Raw genomic sequence first — 6267 nt, 5'->3', positions numbered from 1 at the left:
CTTTTGACTGTGTGGATCACAACAAGCTGTGGCTGACTCTAAGAAGAATGGGAATCCCAGAACATTTGATTGTGCTAATGCAAAACCTATACTTGGACCAAGAGGTAGCCGTCAGAACAGAGCAAGGAGACACTACATGGTTCAAAATCAAGAAGGGGGTCCATCAGGGATGTATTCTGTCTCCACACTTTTTCAATCTGTATGCAGAACAGATCATCCGAGACGCTGGGCTATACGAAGAGGAATGTGGAATCAGGATTGGTGGAAGAATCATCAACAACCTGCGTTATGCAGTTGACACAACCCTGCTTGCTGAAACATCGTGATATATGGAGAAAAGGTGGAAGTTGTCAATGATTTCTTCTTGCTTGAATCCACAGTTAACACCGTTGGTACCAGCAGTCAGGAAATCAAGAGAGGTAGTGCACTGGGAAAGTCTGTCAGGGACCTCTCCAAATCATTGAGGAGCAGTGCTGTCAGTTTAAGAACCAAGGTGCACCTTATTAAAGCCATGATCTGTTCAATCATTTATTATGAACCTGAGAACTGGATAATGAATAAGAATGACTGAAGGTGAATTGATGCCTTTGAGCTGTTTATGTTGGAAAAGAGCACCGAATAGCCCATGGATGGTCAAAAGAACAAGCAAATATGTTTTGGAGAATGTGCAGCCAGAGTGTTCCTCGTAGGCGAAGATGCTTTGGGCACGTTGCTTGGAGAGGCTATCCCTTGGAGACGAACATCAGGGTTGGAAAGATGGAGGGTCGCCTAAAGAGAGGTAGACCCTCAAACAAGTGGATTGCCACAGTGATTGTCACAGTAGGCTCTTGTGTGTCAGGAAGTGTGAGGATAGCACAGGGTGGTACAGGGTTCAGATCTTCTATTCGTAGAGTCACTATGGGGCACTCTCGGCAGCCCCTAACAACTAACAGCAACAATTCTCAAAATTTGTCTCCTAACATTGTTTCCTATTTCTAAGCATCATAAGTCTTCTTGGGTCATATTGAGCACATACATGTGCGTGCACACACACACATGCACCCTTTTCCTTGACTTTCAGTTTTATTTTGAAAATAGAACAAGGTCAAAATATTAAAAATAGACCTCAGTATGGAGAAGTACTTAAATGAATATTTGAACATCCCTCAACCTCAGTTGTCATTCATTTCCTTGAACTTATGTTGATGTAGTCATTCTCTGCAAAAGTCACTGAAGGACTTAAGTCTGTGCAGGAGCAAAGACCACAGGGAATGATATACAAAATGATTATCACAGGAGAGGAAAGGAAAAGCGGCGGATAGTGTACCACCTACTGCCTCACATTGGTTTAGTCATTCCTGCCCCTTTTTTTCCCCCATTGGCCAAAGATGCTTCTCTGCCCAATGCTTTAGGGTTAGGCCGAGTGACTAACATTTTGCCTGCGGATTATTAGCAGATGTGAGACAAGCAGAGACCTTAAATGTGTTTGTAGAGTTTCTCTTGACCTTACTTTGGTGATTACCATAAGAAACACAAGCTTGAGGTAGCTCCAGCCCTCAAGTCTGGACCTCAGAATGAACACATGTGAAGCAGTCCTGAGCAATAACTTCAGCCAAAAGTAGGCCCCCAGCCAACCCCGACCAGTTAATCTGCAAATTATGGGATATGAAAATAAATGTATGTTGTTATAAGCTACTCAATTTAAGGCAGTCTGTTACACAGTGTCGTTGTGACAGTAATTCACAAATACAAATGGCAGCACTTAGTTCTAAACCTCTGTTGTTTTACCACTAGCTAGTTGAGCAAGTACAAGCATTAGAAGAAGTATTTAAAAAGCTATATGAGTAGCATATAGGATATGTTTCCTTGTATGTGTCATGCTTGGAAAGGCGAGGGTCAGCAAAAGAGAGGAAGACCCTTAATGAGGGTACCATGACTTACACCATGACTGCAGCAGTGGACTTGAGTGTGTCAGAGACGACGAAGGAGGGACAGGATAGGACAGGGCCAGATCCACATGGTTACTATACGTTGTACATGACCTGACAGCATCTAATACAAAATCTCATATAAGAAGAAAGGCGAATAGGAATAAATATGTGTGTATGTATAATTTTTGCCATTTTCCATTTGCAGAGATAACTTCTTTTTTAAATTTTCTTGTGTGTGTGTGTACTGTCAAATAAGATCTGACTGATATAGGAGGAGATTGTCCCTCCATCTCCAGCAGAACATCTGGCAGATTCGAACTGCCTCACCTCTGGGATTACAGTGCAGCATCTTGCCACTAGGCCACCAGAGCTCCCTAGATATAACTTCTAAATTCAACATTTGAAAAATAACACCAAAACCTCTACCAGAACGAAAGACTAGATTTTAACTTCTGTTTTTCTTTACCAGTTTGTCTAATGCAGTGCTCTGGTGGCCTAGTACCTGGGGAGTTGTGTTACTAACCCAAAGGCTAATCTTTCTGGCGGTTCAAATCCACCAGCAGCTCCAGAGGCTTGGCCACTCTCCTGTGCGATTTCCATCCCAGAAACCCATTGAAGGGTTGCTTACGAATTGGTCCCAACTTGATGGAACAAATGAGCTGCCATCTCTGATCATTGAATCCTTGTTGCTGCTGTGACTGTGTACCACTGAGTTGGAACTGACCCCTACCTGACCCTCCAGCAGGTTTTCAAAGGCAGGAAAGTGCGAAGGAGGATACTGCCCGTATTTCTTCTGTGGAGCTGCTGGTAGATTCAAAGCACCTCTGTGTTGGCAGCGCAGCTCCTTAACAGTAAGCCATCAGAGCTTCCTAATCATTGAGTAATTCTTGTGTAAATATGTGCTATTGAGTCTTCCTAATTCAAAGTATAGCCACTCTAAAGGACAGAGTAGAATTGCTTTATAGGTTTTCCAAGGCTAAAATCTTTACAGGAGCCAATCTAGGTTATTTAGAGCCTTTGGTCGTTTGGACTACCGACTCTTCAGTCAGCTGCAGACCACCCCCAGGGCTTATATATTAAGGAGCTCTGATGATAAGAAGCTGTGCTGCAATCCCAAAGGAATGTGATTTGAATCCACCAGCCACTCCCTGGGAGAAAGGATACGAAATCTCCTCCTGAAAACCCACCAGAGTGTTAGTTATGGGTACATTCCAAATTGATGGTACTCAACAACTACAAGAATACGTATATGCTATGTTGTTGCTATTGCCATCAAGTCAAAGATGACGTATAGCAGCAGCCCTATGAACAAAGACTCTGAACCGTGCCTTATCCCGAGCTGACATCACTGTCTCTGACACACCTGACCCCATTGCCATAGTCAGTGTGTCAAACCATCTTATCTAGGGTCTTCTCTTGTGCTGATCCTCCACCCTTCCAAACATAATGTGCTTCTCCAAGGACTGGTACCTCCTGGCAACATGCCCAAAGTTTGTAAGATGGAGTCTCAAATTGTTGCCTCCAAGGAGAAACCTGGTTTTTACCCTCTCCAGGACAAACCTTTTTGTTCTTATAGCAGTTCTTGGTATGTTCAGTGTTCTCCTCCAGCACCAAAATGTGAAGGCATCAATTCTTCCTGCGCCATCCATGTTCATTGTCTAGCATAGCAAGCAATTGAAAAGATCATGGTCTGGATCAGGTGCGTCTTAGTCTCTAGATTGATGTCATTGCTCTTTAGCACTCTGGAGAGGTACTTGACTACAGGTTTTCCTAATACAACACCTCTTTTGTCTTCCTGACTGCTGGTGCCAAGAGTGTTAATTGTGTGTCAAGCAAGGTGAAATTATTAACAATCTCAATCTCTTCTCCACTTATCATGATGGTGTCAATTGGCCCAGTGGTGAGAATCTTTGTTTTCTTGATGTTGGGATGTAACCCATATTGGAAGCTGCAGTCTTTGACCTTCTGCAGCAAATGCTTCAAGTCCTCAGTTTCAATAGACAAGGTTGTGTCATCTGCACAACACAGGTTGTTGATGAGTCTTTCTCCAAGGCTCATGCCACATTCTTCTTCATATAATCCAGTCTCCCAAATTATCTGTTCAGCATATAAATTGAAAAGGTACGGAGAAAGGGTACATCCCTGACATACTCCTTTCTTGATATATATGTGTGTGTATCTGTGTGTTAACTGGTAAGAACAGATACTATATTTTATTTTAGCCAAAAAGTCAAGAATCTCTGTATATACACACACGCACAAAATCAAATTAGGTGATGCTTACTGTTATCACTGTAGATCTCTTCTGACTCTGTCAGCCCATGTGCACAGAGTAGTACTGAACCACGCTGTTCAAGGCTTTGCTCTAAAGGAAGCTGATTGACATGCCTCTCATGAGATGCCCCTCGATAGGTTCAAACTGCCCACCTTTTGACTAGTAGTACATGACCATTTGTACCACCAAGGACTCCTAGACTAGGCAGTAGAGAGTACTAAACTTTGGTTTTTTTTAGTCTCCATGCTTGGAAAGGTGGAGGAACAGAGAAAAAGAAGACCCTCAACAAGATGAATTGACACAGTGACTGCAACAATGGGTCCCAGCATTTCAGAGACCATGAGGATGGCAAGGTTTCCACCTGTCATTCACAGGGTCACAGACGTGGGAGAAAGACGGCCAGTCTCTTCCCATGCAATTCACAGCCTCTGAACTGAACGTCCACTGGTGTTGTTAGCGATGAGTGAGTTTCGACTTGATGGCGCATAACAACAGTCTGTAGGGAGTTGCACTGCTAATCTAAAGGCCACATCTCCCTGGCAGTTCAAACCTGCCCCTGGCTCTGACAGAAAGATGGGCTGTCTCCTCCCCTGTAATTTACAGTTTTAGAAACCTCTTGGTGGCTTAGCCAGTAGTTAGTTTGAAACTAACAACTACAATAACTTTGATGTAGAATCAAGAATTTAAATGTTATTTGTTTGTTGTTGTTATGTGCTGTCAAATTGCTTGTGACTCATAGCAACCCTATGTACAACAGCCCTGGAACCGGCTCTCTCCTGAAACAACTTTATTGTCTCTGACACACCTACCCTCATTACCCCAGTCACTGTATCAATCCATCTCATCAATGATCTCCCTCTCTCTGTCCCTACACCCTTCCAAGCATGATATCCCTCTCCAACGGCTGGTCCCACCTTGCAACATGACCAAAGTATGTCAGATGATGCCTCAGAATCCTTACCTCCAAAGAGCAGCCTGGCTTCACCCTCTCTCTGACGAACCTGTTTGTTCCCCTGGCAGTCCATGGTATATTCAACTCTCTTCTCCAGCACCACAGCTCAAAGGCACCAATTCTCTTCATTTTCTTTCCCATAGTTGACCCTCTCATGGGTTTTCAGAAGCAGTTAACCACATGGGAGGGATTTTCCCATCCTTCTTCTGCAGAGCAGCTGGTGGCCTTGAACCCAGTGCCTTTGAGATTGCCACTCAGCTTCTTGTCCCTAAGCCACCAGAAATCCACGAACACATAGAATCTGCTGAACACATGAAAGGATGAAGTTTGTGTTAAGCCCAAGTTAAATTATAACCACAATATCTGCTTTTGTTATTTTGTTAAAGAAATCTCTGCTTTTAAGGATCTTGGCTACTTTTCATTCTTCATTCTTCATTGGTGATTCAATCAAATGAGTAGGTGAAATGACTTGCCTCTGGAAACTATGAACGTGGAGAAACAATGAAAGCTATACAAGTGTTCAGGTCTTCTGTTCATAGGGTCGCTATGAGTAGTCTACTACTTGATGACACTTAACAACAACACTGTACTGACTACAACAGAATCAGAGCTTTCTGTATTTCTATTAGCCTTCTCTTGTGCAAACTTTATTGAAAATCTTCACAAACTAATCTGTTTTAATTTTATTTCCACTTCTGACACCTTGGATAAATAGATGTACAGCTGGTGATGAATTATTGCTCCTCTACAGAGAGTGGACCAGGCATTGTCAGCAGCAGCTCTGAAACAGTGGCCACACTTGGCTGTAGAACCAGATACCAAACATCTGACTTTATCAACTGTTGTTGTTGTTGTGTACCATCGAGTCAGAACCAACCCATAACTGACCCTCCAGCAGGTTTTCAGAGACAGTAAATTTCACAGGAGGAGATTTCTCATTCTCCTGTGGAGCAGCTGGTGGATTTGAACCACATGGTTTCAGGACTGCAGCACAGCTTCTTGCCATTACAGTTACTGAATATTGACTTTTTCCTTTTTCTTTCCATACTTGGAGCTCTGAAGGGCTAGCGATAAGAAACTGTATTACAATCCTAAAGGTATGTGGGGGTTTGAGGCCACCAGCTGTTCCA

Source organism: Elephantulus edwardii, unplaced genomic scaffold, assembly GCF_000299155.1.
Source record: "Elephantulus edwardii isolate Elephantulus edwardi_28Jun2011 unplaced genomic scaffold, EleEdw1.0 scaffold00244, whole genome shotgun sequence".
NCBI lineage: Eukaryota > Metazoa > Chordata > Mammalia > Macroscelidea > Macroscelididae > Elephantulus > Elephantulus edwardii.
The sequence above is the reverse complement of the archived record's forward strand: the minus strand, read 5'-3'. Positions refer to the sequence as shown.